Here is a 15,621-nt window from a genome sequence, read left to right on the forward strand (position 1 = left end):
TTTTTTTTTGGTTTGGTTTTTGTTTTTCAAGACAGGGTTTCTCTGTGTGGTCCTGGCTGTCCTGGAACTTACTCTGTAGACTAGGCCAGCCTTGAACTCACAGAGATTCACCTGCCTCTGTCTCCCGAATGCTGGGATTAAAGGCATGTGCCACCACCGCCTGGTGTTATCCTTCCTTTTTGAGGCAGGGTCTCTCACCAGCCTGGAATTCACCAATTACCAATTAGGCTAGACTGACAGGCCAGTGAATCCCAGCAATCCTCCTGTTCATGCCTTCCCTCTCTGGATGACAAGCAGGAAACGCCATACCTGGCTTTTGAAAATATGGATTCTGGTGACAAAGTTTGGTGGCACAAACCCTTAATCCCAACCCCCAGGAGGAAAAGGCAGGCAGATCTCTTTGAGTTTGAGGCCATCCTGGTCTACATAGCGAAATCTAGGGCATCCAAGGTTATGTAGAGAGAGCCTGTCTCAAAACAAACAAATAAACAAATAAGTATAAATTTTTAAAATGGGTTCTGGAGATCTAACTCTGATCTTGCAGACAGCTGTCTCCCCAGATCCAACAGTTTCCCTATTTCTCATGAGTTTTTCTTTTCTCCTTTGTCTTCCTTTATAAGAACAGAGACTTTCTTTGTTATTTTTTCTTCTTTGATGAATTCTCCAGGGCCTAAGACCAGACTAGCCACTTTGGAAAATCTCAGTAAATACTTCCTAAATTAACCAATTAACAAACAAAGAACAAGTTAGAAAGACCCGCTCTGCTAGACCACAGCCATTACACAGTTACGGTCTCTCTGTGTAGCCCTGGCTGGTCTGGTACTCGCTCTGTAGTCCAGGCTGGCCTCAAACTCACAGAGATCCACCTGCCTCTGCCTCCCGAGTGTGGGGATTACAGGTATGTGCCACCACGTCAGATCCAAAGCAGGTAACTTTCAGCAGAAATAGAGAACAGAATGTTCAGAAAGGGACCTCGCCACTGTATAGTGACCATGAAGGTGGGGAGATGGCTGCTGTACCTGGAGAGGGGCTCCCTTAATACATGATGGGAAGACCCACGGGCTCTATTTACTCAAGCACAAAGCTGGAATCCCACCAGACTAAAATTTAAATTAAAAAAGGAAAAAGTTTAAAATGTAAAAGCCATAAAGGAAACCATAATCTCAGAATGAGTAAGGAGTCCATGGCAAACCACAAAACCACTAATTCTGGCAAAATGATTAATCAATTCAGCTCCATTATGGCAATAACTTAAGTTCATTATAATCCATTATACATTCTTGTTTTGAAATGTATACTGAAATATTTACAAATAAATGCAGAGGAATTGACATTTTAATGCAAAAGAGATTAAAGTTACGGTGGTGAAAACATGGCACCAGAAAGAAAGTGAGAAGAGACAAGATGTCATCTTATTATAACTCAACTAACAGCCACATGGACAGCAAGATGGTTGGCATCCTGAATATATACCAAGTTCTCACAAGTCAACAAGAAAAAGGAGCACAAACAGGAGTTACAGAGTGGAAAGGCAAAACATGGACAGTTCCCCCTGGTTAACTCAAACAGCATACAAACTGAGGTCAGGACAGACTGTCATGTGGGACTTGCCAGGCTGCAAAGGTAAGCGGTTTCTATTCCTTCCTCTCTCCCAATTCCTCCCCCAATTCTCACCCTGTGTTCCCACCCCCAATCCACTCTTCCTCAGTTTCTCATCAGCAAAGGGCAGGCCTCCCATGGATATCAACAAAACAAGGCATATCAAGTTGCAGTAAGACTAAGCACCTTCTATGCATTAAGACTGGGCAAGGTGACCCAGCATGAGGAGTAGGGTTGCAAAAGCCAGTGAAAGAGTCAGAGACAGTTCCTGTTCCCACCGTCAGGAGTCCCACAAGAAGACCAAGCTACACAACTGTCACATAAATGCAGAGGGTCTAAGTCAGTCCCTTGCAGGCTCCCTGGCTGTCACTTCAGGTTCTGTGAGCATGAATGAGTCCAGGTTCGTTGATTCTGTGGGTTTTCTTCTGGTGTCCTTGACCCTTCGGGTTCTCCCCTTCTTCTGCAGGATTCCTCAAGTTCCGTCTAATGTTTGGCTGTGGGTCTGCATCTGTTTCCATCAGTTGCTGGATGAAACCTCTCTGATGACAATTGAGCTAGACACAAATCTATGAGTATAGCAGATCATTAGGCAATATTATATTGGCATTTTTTTCTCCAGGGGTGTTTGGTTCTATCTTAGGTCTCTGGGTCATCCAACCTGTGGGTCTTGGCACTCCAGGCAGTGTCAGGGATGGGCTTACTCTCCTGGCATGCGCTCTAGGCTAGATAAGTCATTAGTTGGCTACTCCTTTAATCTCTAGGGCACCCTTACCGCAACACATCCCACAAGAGGGGCAGGTCAAGGGTTGTGTGGCTTGGTTGGTGTCCCAATTCCTCCCCTGAAAGTCTTGCTTGGTCACAGGAGATGGCCAGTTCAGGCTACTTGTTCCTTATTGCAAAGAGTCCTAGGAGATTTCCTTGCACCATGTTTCTACCTGACTTCGAGATGCATCCCTTTTCCAATAGTCCTTTACAGCTAACATCCACTTCTGAGTGCGTACATACCATGTTTTCCTTTCTGGGAAAGGTAGGTCATCTTCAGGAGGGGGAGGACTGTGAGCTTGATATACCACGGGGACTTTTATACAGTTCTAGGAGTATGGATTACACAACACTACACCCCAGAGCCCCACAACCCTACATTTCAATCATTGAGCAGTGAGCTGAATCTTTCTAATAGGATTTGTTGAACGGCCGCCACGTGCAGGACACTTTCAAGTGTAGCCTCTTGCTCAACCATTAGAGCCATTTACAAGCAGAGGGACGGGGCCATGTAGAAGCAGCGTGGCCCGAAGAGCTCAGCCTGCAAAAACAAGTGTTTGAATTCCCAGCAAGCCAAATCTCTGCCGAGTCTTCACGCAGGCACAGCGGTGGTGGCCGCAGACGCCTGGCTGGGTGGGTGCTGAGGGAGCCAGGCTCCCGGGCTCTGGAGATAAAGCCGACTAGTTATCCATTCTAGAGGCAGTGTGCAAATACATCACTCAAACATTCAACTCTCTCTCAAGTGGGCCTCACACCTGTCCCTTTGTCCCCATAAGCAGTAATCAGCCTGAACGGAAGCTGGTGAGAGGCTCGCCAAGCCACACAGGAGCCTCTGCTGTCGCTTGTCTCCTTGTGCTGGTGACTTACCTTGGGGAAAACAGAGAGGCCGCTGGCATTATTAACTGTCACAAGGTGGAGAAAGACCCCACACACAGCCCTGAGGCTCTACAGGAGAAAGAGATGAAGCCATTCCCAGAGCTGGACCCACAGGAAATGGGGCCCCAATCTTCCTCCCGAATTTGCGCAGACTGAGCTCCATAGGTGAGACTCTCTCTGCACTTGGGCTGCACTGTCAGAGAACAGGCCTCCATGGTAACCCCGCTATGGAGCACCTCACATGCCCCCAAATGCTGGGTGTGACATCATCTGCCTGTTACCCCAGTACTCAGGAGTTGGGGCTACATAGATTGACCTGAACTCATGAATGCTCATGAGTTTCACAGTTGCCAGCTTCAAAGGGAGATGATCCAGTCAGTAAAGTACTTGCCACACAAGCAGGAGGACTTGAGTTAAATCCTCTGTACCACATTAAAGATGTGCACCTGAAATCACAGTCCTAGGGAGGTAGGCACAAGCAAATCCCTGGGGCTCCCTGAGCAGCCAGGCTAGCCTAAACAGCAACTCCCAGGTACCAACGAGAGACTCCGACTCAAAAAGCAAAGAGGCAGCATCTAAGAACAGGTTGACCTCTGACCTCCTACATGCACGAGTGCGCGTGCACAGGCACGCGCGCGCGCACACACACACACACACACACACACTCACACACGGAGCGGGGGGCAGTAAACAGAAAGCTGGGATAGTTTCCACATTGCAGAGTCCTGCAGACGCTGCTTGGAGCGACAACCTGGTATTCCATACTCCATCACGTGTGCACAGCTCCCCCATGCCAGAAGGTCAGTGACTTCTATTCCCCAGCAGTAATGAAACTCTGATGTCCAGTTCGTTCTGTGACGTTTTCAGACCATCAGGATCACAGAGCATTGGCCATTCTCCACGGCATCCAATGTTTCTAGAATCAAAGCTCGCAATCCAATAGCACAGCTGTACCCAATTTAGATACATCTAGGTGACCTGGTGTGTGGTAGGTTCCCTGTTAGCCAAAAGTGGGCAGTGTGAGGACAGGAACCTTCAGGTCTTCTTCTCTGATGGCTCCAATCACTTGGACCAACTTCATCTATAGCCTGTCATGTCCCAGCCTTGCTCAGGCAGCCCTTCCTCCCAAGACCAAAACCCCCACCTGCCTTTGCTTTCTCTACCAGCCTTAGGCATTGGCTCAGAAGACATGCTCCTCACCTGCCCCCCTCCCCCGCCACTCACAGCACTGGGTGCCCTCCTGGTCTCTGTTGTCCCACTTCTACCCCGACCTTTTGTAGCCATGTGCCCATGGCCCACGGCCCTCACTGTCCTGAGAGTGTGTGCAGGCCAGAGGGCAACTGTCCTTCCTCAGGAGGAATGGCTGTCACTCCTCAGGAGCCATCACCTGGATTTTTGAGACAGGGTGTCTCACTGAAACTGGCACTTGCTGGTTGGGTGAAGTTGGCTGGCCAGCTGTCCCTCTGCAGTCTGGGGTTACAGATGCCCGCCACCAAGCCCAGTTTCTCTGAAGATCCTGGGGATCTGAACACAGGCCCTCCTGTTTGCACACAAATGGTTTTCCACCTGAGCCATCTCTGCAGTCCCTGTTTCTCTATTAGATACTCCATGTCCTGCAGCCACTGACTCTCCAGTGTGCTCCCATCTGTTACAGAGGTGACTCTTCTCCTGTGGAATGAAGCTGAGTGTCTGGCTCATGCTTGGGCTCCACATCTGTACCCACAGAGGCAGATTCTGAGGTTTGTTGATAGATTTTGATATGAATCTAGCTTCATGAAAATGTATTGGGGGAGTTTTTTCATATTCTTCTCTCTGGAAAAATTTACAGAGCCCTGGTGTTATTAGTGCCTTGGATGTTTACAGCATTCTCTGCAAAACCACTAGTCCCCAAGCTGTGGGAGGAAGGAACTGGGGTCAAGGCTTTTTTTCTTGCCCGGAGGCAATCTTGATGAGGCACACTTTCCAAGGAAACCTTCAGTCTGTCTGAATTCTCTTTATTGTAACCTTTTCTGCGTCTGGTTTTGTTGTCCTTTTCTGTTTGTTAGCTTCAAATTTTCTTTTCTTTGATTAAATTAGGGGTGTGTGTGTGTGTGTGTGTGCGCGCGCGCGCGCGCGCAAGCGCATGCACTCACACACGCATGCACATGTGTATGTGGAATGTGTTTGTATTCATACATATACACACATAACCCTACATGAATTCTACTGTTAGTTAAGCCTAAGATAATGTCACTGACTTCTGCTTTGACCCTCACTACCTCCTGGCCTTAGCTTTCCAGGCATCTGCTGGCATTTGTGGCTGAGGACAGCCTTCTTCTATTTCCCTCTGCAAGGTGCAAAGGTCCAACTTCAGCTCTACCACAGCCTTCCTACTGGTATATGTAGACCATATACCAGTGGTTGCTTGCCCCAGAACTTGGAAAGAGCAAATTCGAAGATAGGAACCAGGCCTGCCTGGAAAAGGGCTCCGAGGCTCCCCAATAGTGCACTTAAGTGCTGGGGTGTCCGTCAGCCATGCACACACTCACTGTGGGGTGTTCAATGGAAATAAGTCAGCCAGCTTTCTCTCAGCCCCTGGAGAGTAGGCTCTATGACAAACTGGGTGTGAGAGCAGCTATATATCGGCTCAGGAATCTGGGCAGCCCCTGCCTAGGCCTGTTTGGTGGTCACCATCATCACCAGCTCTGACTGTCCTATGATTTCTGGGCAACCATATAAGAAAGCTGACTCTGCCAGTCTTCTTCCACCATGGGGGGGGGCTCGTGGAAAGAGGGGTGAAACTGAAGTTGTGATCCTCCAGTCACAGAGATCCAAGGTCTAGTGGGGACAAATGCGTGCTCAGAATGTGCACTAGCCTTCTCCAGGCCAACCCTTTGTCCAGCATGGTTCTCTGCAGTCCCACAGATGCCCTGTTCACAGCTATGGTGACCCAGTCAGCATCATTTGGCAAGGGCCCTCACTAGACCCAAAAAGCAACATGGCTCTGGCTCTGCCAATGAATGTCTGCGCTCCAGTTAGCCTAGAAAGAGCCTCCCGAGACTGGTCTGGAGCCATTAGACATTGCCTATGAATGGGGCATGCTTTAAATCCATGGCCAAGATCCAAGGGCCCTTCCACTAGTCCCTGGACCCTGGGGCAGGTGAAAGCAGATCCCTATTAAGGATGCTTGCAGGCAGTCACCAAGGGTTGTAGGTCTGATGATATGGCTTCATGGGACTCTTCCTGCAGGAAGCACAGCTGGGTTCCTTCTGCCTTTCAGTGCCCTCCGACTCCGAACCTAGGCAGAGGGCTTGGCCAGTTTTTATGTCGTGAAAGGAATATGTGAGAGTCCTCAGTAGACTGTGGTCAGGAAGGACAAGAGAAAGTGGCCACCACTTATAGCAAGCAACCACAACAGCTTGCGTCTGTAGGATGATGAAGCCACTGATTGGTGTCTGTACCATCTGGTTTTATGTGTTAACTTGACACAAATTAGAGTCACCAGAGAGGAAAGAGCCTCAATTGAGGAAATGCCTCCATGAGATCCAGCTGTAAGGCATTTTCTCAATTAGTGATCAGTGGGGAGGGCTCAGCCCATGGTGGGTGGGGCCACCCCTGGGCTGGTGGTCCTGGGTTCTATATGAAAGCAGACTGAGCAAGTCAAGTGGAAGAAAGCCAGTAAGCAGCACCCCTTTGTGGCCTCTGCGTCAGCTCCTGCCTCCAGGTTCCTGCCCTGCTTGCGTTCCTGTCCTGACTTCCTTTGCTGTGGGACAGCAATGTGGAAGGGTAAGCTGAATAAGCCCTTTCCTCTCCAACTTGCTTTTGGTCACGGCGTTTTGTTGCAGCAATAGAAACCTGAAGACAGTGTCCAAGGGTAAGATAGAGATAGGTAAGGGAAGATAGGCTAGGGAAGAGTGGGGGGACAGGAGGTAACTTTCCTGTGGTCAGTACCACAAATGGGGGTTGGAAATGCTGGACATTTATTCTGGAATGACTCTAGATGGGAGGAGATGAGTAGGGCGGTGTCTTTTGCTGCTCCCTCCAGTTCCAGGAGTTGTCAGCCACAGTCAGACCCCAGTGTCATCTCCACACGGCCTCCTGCACAGCCTTCTCCCCTGTCACAGCCCATGCCACCTCCACACAGACCGTGAGGCACAAGAGCACAGTGTCACAGTGATGAGAGAGGCAGATTCAGCTCCTCCAGGACAGGGCAGGATAGCAAGGAGCCTTCCAAGAGTATACAGGCTTGAGGTGATATATGGAGGGGACCATGGGCCCCACCTCTGTCCTCCTTCCAGGAACTGAGGCCAGACAGAAATATGGGAGAAATTAAGGGGACATGGCAAGAAAGAGGTACCCATTCCAGAATCCAACAAAGATTTGGAATGCCAGCACGGCTAATAACATCACAATTGGCTACACAGGGTGCGTTTTCCTAAAGAAAATGAGGCTGTTAAAAACAAGTGAACTCAATCCCAGGGAAGACAACAATGAAGACTCTAAGAGAGACACACATGGATCTAATCTATATGGGAAGTAGAAAAGGACAAGATCTCCTGAATAAATTGGGAACATGGTCACATGGGAGAGGGTTGAAGGGGAAGGGAGAGGATGGGAGGTGAGCAGAGAAAAATGTAGAGCTCAATAAAATAAAATAAAAATCCTTCCGTCTTGGAAGGAAGTTCTTTAATACACAGGATGTTCTAAGGGAAGGTAAAAATATTCCACTTTGCAGAAGTATTCCTTGAGTTTACGAAATAAGCAATCTGAATGCTTCAGGAAGTCCCTGAAACTAACAAGATCCAAGAGAGTGCTGCCTCTGCAAACATATAACTCTAAGGACCACGGAGAGACTCTCAGAAAAGCTTGGGTGCCTAAGAGGCTCAACCCAACTAAGCCACCTAGAAGAAGCAGAGACAACATGAACTCTTGGCCGAGCTACCTGGACCAGGTAGATCAGCTAAGCTGCCTAGAAGCATGAGACCAGCCAGGTCTGACCACACCCACTGAGCCACTGCTCTCCAAAATGTTGAGCTGCCTGCAGGTTCTGCAGGTCTAGTACATTGTCTCCCATTGCTGCCTCGGGCTTTGGGTGGGATGCAGCTGTCTTTGAGTTGCTTCTGCAAGAACCCCAGTAAAACCCACTACTTCACCAAAACAAGTGAACTGTGCTTACTCAGAGCCAGGATGTCCAGACCTTAGGTTCAATCCTATTGGCTCTCCTCTCACCCTCAACCCTATCGATGTACCTCATTAAACCACACTACAATTTTATCTATGAAAACAAAACTTTGTAAAGAAATAGTGTAATCAGCTCATAGTTTAAAACTTTGCTTTGTCTTTAAACTGTGTACATCACATTCTTTGAGCAATGTAATATTAAAAGCCACAAAGTATCTTTAGCTGTTGCTAGGACTCACAGGGCCAACACTATGGAGGAAGCCCAAGCCCTATCTTGGGTGCAGACCATTGTCTTTCCGTTAAAGTCCTTCTTGTGTGTGTGTGTTCATGCACATGCTTAAATTTCAAGCGCTGAGGCTGAAAAGGTGGCTTAGTGTTTAAGAGGACCTGGGTTCAGTTCCCAGCATCCTACTCAGACAGCTTACCACAGTTCCATGGGGATCCAACACCTCTGACTCCCACAGACGCCAGCACTTGTGTGCACACAGAAGTACCAACCCACACACAGAAGTAAAAATAAAATAAGTATTTTTTAAAAAAGAGAAAACCCAAAGTGTGTACTATGATGATTAATATTGATTATCAACTGGGATCTAGAATCCCAGACGAGACAAGCCTCTGAGCATGTCTGTAGGGGCACTTCCGGATTAGGGTAACTGAAGTAAGGCAATCCACCCTAAATGTAAGTGGTACCATCTCCTGGGCTATGGGTATTTTCCTTTGTTTAAAAAAAAAAAAAAAAGAGGGAAATGATGCGGGAGAATTGTCTGTATTCTGTCAATCATATTTTAATAAAACGCTGATTGGCCAGGCAGGCAGTAAAGGCGGGAAAGCCAGACAGGAAGTAGGGGTGGAGCAAAGAGACTGGGAGTATTCTGGGACACAGGAAGCTCTCTCTCCACTCCTGCGCAGACCACCGAAGAGGCAGCATGTAACTTGCCCAGCTGAGAAAGGTACGGAGCCATGTGGCTAATGTAGATAAGGATAATGGGGTAATATGTGTCATAAGAACTAATAAGAAGCCTGACCTAATGGGCCAATCAGTTTATAATCTTATGGAGTCCCGTCTGTGATTTTCTTTGGGGTTGCCAGCTGTGGGGTACTGTCGGGACAGAAACCCCAACAAGCCGCCCCCCTCATGTTACATCCTAGGCTGAATAAAAGTGGGGAGGCGAGCTGAGCACCAGAGTTCCCCTGCTCTACTTCCTAAGTGCAGATACAATGTGGCAGCGGTGCCAGCCTTCCCGGCCATGATGGACTGTATCCTCAAACTGAGTCAAAACAAAGTTGCTTCTGTCATGTTCTGTCTCAGCGTGGATGGTGACAAATACACGGGCAGTTCTTTGCCTCTGCTTACATCTGCGACCTTGCCTCATTCTAGCCCATGCCGGGGAGGTGAAGTCAAGGGACAGCTTTACCTGGGGGACAATCCTGAAGGGAGCTTCTTAGGCTACCTGCAGCAATGATGAATAGTGTCTCCTTGCCTCTGTCGACACATCCATGATGTCAGTCCAACCAGGAGAAGCCTGACAGGCAAGTCCCCACTGAGGAACACCCCTGACCAGCACTTCACAGGCTGTAACAGCTGACAAAGAGACTGGAGCCCCAGGCAACACAACTCAGTGCAACGTGGGGTCCTGGGACGGAAGAAAGACCGCACGTAAACACTAAGGAGCACCAACTAATGGCTACAGTTACTCACATCAACACCAAGTCCTTGGTTGTGACACATGTACCATACGGTGTGAGTTGTCACAGGGTCCTGGGTGTGGTACAGGAGAACCTTCTGGATTCTTCTCACTTTTCCTTTAACCTAAAACCAATTTAAAGTAACCTGTTATGAAAGCAACATGGTCATACTCAGACATTCTGAAAAGGTAGCGGGCACCCATCAAAATAAGAAAGAGGTGCCCCCTTAGGGTTCAAAGTGAGTGTGGCTGGCCAAATCAAAATGGATACAAAGGCACTCCTGACCCCAGGCAGGAGTCAGACGAGGGAGGACAGAGACTTGTGAGGGTGAGAGGCAGTGAACAGGATCTGGCTGGCAGGGAGGGTTGTGGGTGGGCATGGGAGGCATGCGGGGGTGTCTCAGAGAAAACATGAAATGAGTCATGGGAGCCAGGAGGGAACTGGCCTCTTTGAAACGGCATCAGAAGTTCACGCCGTACTACCATCAGGTACCAAATCCGCTCTGCTGACTCCGTAGATGAGAAGGGCAGCTTTGGAAAACACGTTTTCCAGGCTGGTTACACCCTCAAAGTGACAGGTGGAACAACAGGGAACTCAGCAGCAGCACAGAGCCAGGTTAGAGATGGGAAAGGGGACATCAGAAATGTGACAGGGACAGCCGAGGAACGAGAACAGAGGCCAGTCTTGGAGGACAATAGTGAGAACGTTCTAGAAGGCCAGAGACAAGTCTTCCAATATCTGGACTGAATAGATGAAACATTATCTATGTCCCAAACAGAGGCGCGGACAAAGAACCAAACTGCCTTGCTATTAGCTGGGAGAAGCCAGGAAACAACAGACAAATTGTTAGATGTCAGGGAAAGCCAGGACCACGGGAGACGGCAACTGAGATGCGCATGTGAACACAGCCCCTTTCACGGTTGATGATCCACCAAACTAGGGTGAGAAGACCCCGTCCCCACTCCAGTGACCAGTTCTGCCTTAATGCCACTGATCCCTGCCAACTACCCTGCTCTCTAGGGGAAGCTCCACAGCGGTGGGATCTCAGGGGGCCATGGACCTTCTAGCTCAGATCTAGAGGGTCTGATAGAAACATTGTCCTAAAACAACCCAAAGTGAGAGACCGCTGCAGGGTAGAACCAGGGTCCTAAAAACACCAACACACACACATGCACACACACAGGTGTACAGGTCTAAAGCTGAGTCACATTCATACATACACACACATACACAGAGCAAGGTGTCCGGGTCTAAGGCTGAGACACATATACATACACACACACACACACACACACACACACACACGTACACACATACACACACACACACAGAACAAGGTTCCCAGGTCTGAGGCGCGCACCCACATACACACACACACACACAAGGTGTCCATGTCTAAAGCACACACACACACACACACACCCCGAGGTGTCTAGGTCTAAGGCTGAGCCGCCATGCCCTCGCGGCGCCAGGGTGTCCCTCCTCCCTCATGCATTATTCATCTTCCCTGCATCAAAACGACTCATGGCGAACTTCTGTTCTCAGAAAACATTGTTCAAAAGGCTGGATTAGATAAAAAGTCTCTGGGCAGCCACTGTGAAAGTGATGTGTGTTTGTCTAAATTATTTAGAGGGAAGGATACAGACTTGAGGGCAGGAGGCCAGGATGTTCAGCTCTTGTTCCATCAGCTGAGAGCTGTAAGTGAGAAGGCCCATATCCAGGTTTGAGGAGGAGGTCACCGTGTAAAGATGCTTGTGAGTACAGAAGCATCAAGAGCCACCAAGGCCTGCTAAGGTCCAGGAGCAGGAGCATAACCAGGGAGGTCTCCAGAAGACCACAGTGGAGGCCAGCCCTGTAGGAGGAGGGTGAAGTTGCCTGTGGGAAGCCTGCTTGGGTCCAGAGAACTGAGGTTGGCCATGCAGTGAGCCGAGGGGGGCGCCCTAGAGCTCTCGTGGAAAGACCATCTACAAGCTGTGTTGGAGGACAGCCCAAATCCCTGGGGCTCCTGTCATAGGCCTTAATGTTCCTCATGGTCCTTTTACAGATGGGGACATTGTGATCCAGAGGGCTAAGGGGCTGGGCACTGGAAGAGAAGCACCGGCCTCTTCAGTTCGTACATCTGGGGGAGAGCAGATTGTATCTTTCATCTGCAGCCACCTCTGCCCTGGGGTACTCTAATTCCCAGCACCCAGAACTGACTGCAGGCCAAGACAAGCCAGACCTTGGGCCAGACAGTGAGACTGGGGCTTCACCAGGAGTTGTCTGGGCCTGTGAGCTGACCCTGCCTAGGGAAGGCTTTTCAGTACCCTATGAGGCCCAGGGCTCTAAGGCACTAGTTGAAGCAGCCTGAGGTTCCCAATCCAGAGGATGAGCTCTGTCATCTAGAGAGCCTGGGGACGGGGTTGGGATGCTGGTTGAGCCTGCCTACTCTGTGGACAGAACCATACTGTTCCATGATGCTGTAGGAAAATGGTGGCAGAACCAGATCTCCCTATCCTCTTACCTCCTTACCCCCTCACCTCCATATCTTCTCACCTCCCTACCCCCTCACCTCCCTATCTTCTCACCTCCCTACCCCCTCACCTCCCTACCCCCTCACCTCCCTACCCCCTCACCTCCCTATCTTTCACCTCCCTACCCCCTCACCTCCCTATCTTCTCACCTTCCTACCCCCTCACCTCCCTATCCCCTCGCATCCCTACCCCCTCACCTCCCTACCCCCTCACCTCCCTTTACCCTCACCTCCCTACCCCCTCAGCTCCCTACCCCCTCACCTCCCTACCCCCTCGCATCCCTACCCCCTCGCATCCCTATCCCCTCGCATCCCTACCCCCTCACCTCCCTTTACCCTCACCTCCCTACCCCCTCAGCTCCCTACCCCCTCACCTCCCTACCCCCTCACCTCCCTATCCTTCACCTCCCTACCCCCTCACCTCCCTATCTTCTCACCTCCCTACCCCCTCACCTCCCTACCCCCTCACCTCCCTACCCCCTCGCATCCCTACCCCCTCACCTCCCTACCCCCTCACCTCCCTACCGCCTCACAGCCCTACTCCCTCACCCCTCACCCCCTCACCCCCTCATCCCACTTCTTCAAATCTATCCTCCTCACCCCTCTGTTGGGGAATATTATTTTTAGGTGTGTTACTTTTGTTTATGCTGCATTTGATTAACTGTGAAGCTGTGATTCTTTGCCTGTCTAAAACCCCTGAGGGGCCTAATAAAGAGCTGAGCAGCCAATAACGAGGCAGGAGCTAGGATAGGTGGGGCTAGCAGGTAGAGAGTATAAATAGAAGGAGAACCGAGGAAGAGGAGCAAGAGAGAACAAAGAGAGGAGGATGTCAGGGCCAGCCACCCAGCCAGCCGCGGAGTAAGAAGGAAAGTAAAATATACAGAAGCAAAAATACTAAAAACCCAGAGGCAAAAGGTAATCAGGATAATTTAAGAAAAGCTGGCAAAAAAAAAAAAAAGCCAAAATAAGCTGGCATTCATAACTAAGACTAAGCCTGTGTGTGTGATTTATTTGGGACCCCAAAAGAGTCCAAAGAGTTTAGTATCATACAACACCCCTCCCCTCTTTGCACCCTATCATCATCTCTTAAACCCCTCCCTCCTCACCCCACTTCCTAATCCCCTCACCTCCCTGTCCTCTCATTCCTCACCTTGGGGCAGCTGCTTCCTGAAGACCCAGGGCCTCTCTGAAGAACAGTGCTCACCTCTCCACTGTGGTAGACAGAAGGCCAGCTGGAAAGTGCTCACAGGGATTTCCTGTGCCCGGTGCCTCTTAGGAGGGAAACGGAGAGCTTCAGGTCCTCACCATGGCCTCTGTACACATAAGAACCTGAGTTCCAGGCAGCTGGTTGAGGTCCTGGAGCATGAGGCCAACACCATAACCTCTGACTTCACAGTGAATTTCATTTATTTATGTCTGAGGAAGCATCTCACTACTTAGCTCCGAATGCCCTGGAACTTTCTATGTAGACCCAGCTGGCCTTTAACTCACAGAGATTTGCTTGCCTCTACCTCCTGGGTGCAGGGATTACAGACATGCCATGCCACACCTGGCCCACAGTGGATTTTATGTCTTCCTTCCCCTTACTTCCTGGGTCCTGCCTCCACGATTCTCTGTTCCCTCAGTCCCCAGGTGAACAAGGAAGTCTTCAGCTCCTTCTGAAGCTTAGGGATCACAATCCTGAGCCAATGTCACAGATAGTGAATGAGAGAGCAGCTTGAGCCCTGTGCCGTGCTGGGATGAGTCTGTGTTCACAGTCACCCAACAGTGTGGTTTGCTTGCCAGTGCAAGTGCCTTCCATGGGGCCACTGCATCTCTACCACCTAGTCCCAGCACAGGTCACATATCCCTAATGCCTCAATACAGAAGGGAGGAGGCTCCATCTATAGTTTGGACCTGTGCAACATCCCAGTTACACACTGACCTAGGCACAATCCACAAATTCCTGTTTCCTTAGCTATGGACATGGGATAAGGCAGAACTCCACTCCGCATCCTGTTACTCAGCCCAGACCTCTCTCCCGCAGGTGCCGTGTGCCCAACCCCTCAGCTCCTCCGACTGTGTAAGAGGTCTTTCAGAACACACAAGCTGAACTGTACATACAGCACCAAAAACACTGCACTTCCTTCACATCCGAGGTGCCCAGGAGTTGTACCCACATGAGACACAGGAAAATGCCACCCGGTGAAGGTCAGATGAAGGGGCCTTCATTTTCAGGTAATTCAAGAGCAGGCTCTCTGCCAAGAAGAAAGGTAGGGTAGGGTTTATAAAGCTAGAAACCACAACGACATCACTCCAGAGGCAGAAGTTTCAAAGGTTCAGTTGATTAAAACAATTTGTTTTATGTTGTAAACGATGGGCCTCCTAAAGCTGGAGGCGGGGCTATGTGAGAACACCCTAGTTAAAACTAGGACAAAATGGAGTTACTCGGGACAGTTCAGTTAACCTGCTCTACAGAGACAGAAAAGGAAAGAGTCAATGCCGCCCAGGCCCTTCTACCCCCAAAACCTCTGCCTAGAAGAAGACAGGAAGCATTCAGGAGGCCTCAGGTCAGTGCCACATGGTAAGACAAACATCCTGGCACTCTTCCCGGAACCAGAGCCTTCTGCCTTCAGCAGATGAGAGGAGCTAATGCCTGACAATGAGCAACGTGAAAGATTAATGCTGCTGACTCCACAGCACGCACTGGAGCCAGTTGGCACATCCTCACATAAAAACGCTAGATGCCAGGGTCTGGAGAGAATGTCAGGGACCTCACCCGCCTGACCTGTGTGTCTCGCCACAGAGGCAGCCCTCGGAGTATCGGCCTGGCTTCTGCTAATGCCCCTGGAGGCTCACAACATCGCCGCAGCTTAACCTTGAATAACGCCAGGCTTGTCCTCAGAATGGTGAGGCCCAGTGACTCCCGCTCCCCAAGAAGTTGCTAGAGGTGAGGTACAGGGTCCCTTTCTTCCCTTCCTCTTTGGGAACATTCACCAGTAGAAGTGAAACTCTAAAATCTAACAGTTACACAGCAGAAATGG

The sequence above is a fragment of the Myodes glareolus genome, chromosome 8 (assembly GCF_982192425.1).
Source record: "Myodes glareolus chromosome 8, mMyoGla1.1, whole genome shotgun sequence".
NCBI lineage: Eukaryota > Metazoa > Chordata > Mammalia > Rodentia > Cricetidae > Myodes > Myodes glareolus.